Below are 3,484 nucleotides of genomic sequence, written 5' to 3'. Positions count from 1 at the left end.
AATCATGCAGCTGCTGACAGCTATTAATAGACAGGGAGAATGTGGGCTTGCTTCCTGGGATGAATGGTAAATACCCTTAATTAGGCTGGATTTGGTTCCACCTCCTACCTTCCAGCCCCCTTGCCTGCGCTGGCAGGGAGAGCCCAGCCCATCTGCTGCCTGTACCAGCTCTGTGGGGAGCAGGGCTGAGCAGCAGGAGTGGAGGTTTTGTCTCCCCAGGACATCCTGCAGACCTTGCCCGCAGATGCTGGGCACAGGGGAGGAGGCAGAGCCTTCCAGCCGGGTGGCTGTGAGAGCTCCTCTCGCCCTGGCCTTTCCAGCGGCACACAGGAGACCTGTGGGGGGTGAGATGAATGATCCCACCAAAGCCTGAGCGTGTGGGTGGGTTGGACACTCTCTCTTTGAGATTAATTAGAGCAACAAGGCAGAGGAAGAAAGAATCAGGGGATCTGACCTGTTGCCGTAGTTGGCATCCCCATCACCATGCATCACGTCCGAGGTCAGTGAAAAGGAGCATCCTTCCTCTGCTGCCAGGCTATGCCTGGACTTGTCTCTCATTTCCCATGGGGCACAGCCCAGCTGCTGTGGGGTTGGTCAGAATACGGCCTGCCCAAGGGGGACATTTTTATCCTTCTTATGCCCCTTCACCTCTGGCCTGAACTCTGGAAGGTTTCCTTCATCCAGATTATTTGAAGTCATAAGCAGAAATAGCGTGGGAGGATTTCCTTAGCCCCTGAGGCTGTGCCTCCCAGGAATCACATTGCAGGAAGATGGAGGCAAAGGTGGGTGACTGTTAAATCTCTCCTCTACATCCCAAACTCTGGCTCTGGGGCAGGACACACTCCATTTTGGTGTTTGCTTGGTAAGGTAACTCCACCTCTGTGTCGTCCTGCCCCTCTGAACAGCCATGGTGCCTCAACAAATCCTTGCTGCTCCTCCAAAACTTGGATGTATTCTGGCTTGGTTCAGCTCAGCAGATGGCAACATCTGCTACTGTGGACACCCCTTTCCTTCAGTGACCCCTGCTGCGTGTAGCAGGGTGAGAGGGAAAGGGCAGACACACCACCTCGTCCTGTCATGCTGAAGATCCCCAGTTTATCTGACTCTTCTTAGTTTGTTTTTTTTTTCTTTCCAGTTCTATGTTTTCTCAACTGATTCATGAAAACCTTCCCGTTGGGCAGGATGCGTGCCCAGGGACCCACTGGCTCCCATTTGCAAATGCCTCTCTCCTTCCCTTGCTCCCAAATCCCTCACATGTCAGGCCAGAAGACTCAGGTCCCTCTGCTGCCTCCCACTCAGCCCCTCACATTGCATCCCAGTGCCAGATGGCAAACCAGGCTCTGGCAGGAGCTGTGTCAGGCTCTCCTCCCTTTCTCTCCACCCTTCAATCTGCAGAGAAGAGACGGAGAGCCGGCATGGCCAGGTTTCAGGCTGCCCTGTCTGCCCCAGCTTCCCTGGTCCTCAGCCCAAGTTGTAGTGGGATTGACATGGGAGGGAGGTGCTGGCAGAACCCCAGACCAAGGGGTGCCAGGGAAGAGAGGACCTGTGTCTCCTCCATGCCCAGGCTGTGCTGGAATGAATAAGCAATGCCTAGGACATGACCACAGCTGCTGATTCCTCGACACTCCCTTGTCCTGCTTCCTTCCTCACTTTTTGAAAATTTCTTGGGTTTTTCTGGGGTTGTTCATCACCACTGGGTAATTCAGTAAGCTGCTCTCTGCCAGAACCTGCCCCTAGTCCCCTCCTTATTGAAATGAGAAGGAGGAGGGGGAAAGCAGAGCAACCATCCTGCCAGAAAGCACCTCAGAGGCTGCCGGTAGCAGGAACGTCCCATTTGTGAGAGCCCTGCTGGGACCATGGGGCTGTGTTTGGGCAGCAAAAGCGACTCAGGAAGGATTTGCTCAGATATTCCCAGCCTTTTTGCTTCAGATAGCTGTGTTGCCTGCTGCTTCTGGCTCAGAACTGGGTGGCCCCTTGAGCAATCCTTCCCTTCCTGGAGGGACTGCCACTTTCTGCTGGCTCTTCTCAATACGCATCTCCGTTGGCACTGCCCCAGCTCTAGGGTTCCTGCTGCCACTGCTGTGTCACAGCGATCCTCCCAGATCCTGGCCCTGGAGCTTGTGTCTCCTTGCTGCCAAGTTGCTGCCATTCATCCCCTTGGAGGGAGTGGGGAAGACATCTCCCTTTGTAGAGTCCAGGAGGAGACACGCACAGAAACAGGGCTTGCTGCTGCAGGTCAGGCCATGGAGGAGGTAATTAATACAATAAAGTTGGGCACTGAACACTTTTGAGCCAAGGGGAAAGGGAGAGGGAGAGGGAGAGGGAGAGGGAGAGGGAGAGGGAGAGGGAGAAGAGGCTGCATTTTCACTTGCAGAAGGGAAAGCATTTAGTTAGTGACATCTATTCCTGTCTGGGCTTATTACAGCCTTCACGACATTCAGAGCAGGTGTGAAGCTTTTTCCTTCCCAGGCTGGGGATGTGAGTCAGTGGGAGGCTGTTTTCCAGCACTCTCATGGAGATACTCCATTGGTTTTGTGTGGTCTCTTGGGCCTGGGTGGTCCATGCTTTGCATTTTAGCTTGTGACTCTGTGTCATTCCCTTCCCTGCCCCAATTTCTACTTGCTGTTGTGCTGTGGTTTGATAAACCCAAGGTCCTTGCAACATGGGTAAGTGCTCCAGAGGGACGTGGAGGGGTCCTACAGCACAGATGGTGCACAGGGAGATTTTGGGAAGCCCAGAACAGGTAGTGCAGCATCTTTTCCTCATGGGTCCACCAGAAAGAAGCTCAGTGGTCCAGGGGCTTCGTTATATTTGAAATGAGGGAATCATCCCTACTCGCTTTATTCACCTCCAAGGCCAGCTTGGCTGTGATACCCCTTGCAGAGGGACCTCTGATACCACTTACAGGGGACCACCCCTTCCCTTGAAGGCTGGGAATGCTTCTCAGAGCCTGACCCACTGAAAAGAGAGAGCAGTGGGGAGGGGATGAGCTCTTCCAGCACCACCTGAGCCAGTGTGGGCCGAGGAGGGGGGGTACCTGGGCAAGAAGGTGCTTTTCTGTCTCTCAGACCCTTGGTGTCCTCCAGCAGCAGCTCCATACAACCTGCATCAGCAACTGGGGGGGCAAAGGGGGGCCCTGTCCACTCCATCACAGCAAGGACAATGTTGGGGGGGGTCGCCGTGGCAGTAGATGGACGCTGATGGGACAGGACAGCCCGGGAGCTTGCGCGCCAAGGGCTGCTGAGTTGACACTGTTCTTTGGTGCCCTCTTCCCACCCCAGCAGAGCCCAGCACCGGCAGGGCTGGGGAGCTGCCAGCTGCCATCACCATTCCTCCCGAGCCATGCTCTGTGACAGATCCGCTTCTCCCGCTGCTGCACCCAGCTCCTGGGCACTCCCCAGCCCCGCAGCGGGGGTGCAGGGTTCACAGCAGACCCCTGGCCCCCTTTGCCTTCCCTTTCAGGGCTCGGCCAGCGGAGCAGGGG

This window comes from Mesitornis unicolor, unplaced genomic scaffold, assembly GCF_000695765.1.
Source record: "Mesitornis unicolor isolate BGI_N332 unplaced genomic scaffold, ASM69576v1 scaffold30594, whole genome shotgun sequence".
In the NCBI taxonomy this organism is placed as follows: Eukaryota; Metazoa; Chordata; class Aves; order Mesitornithiformes; family Mesitornithidae; genus Mesitornis; species Mesitornis unicolor.
The sequence above is the reverse complement of the archived record's forward strand: the minus strand, read 5'-3'. Positions refer to the sequence as shown.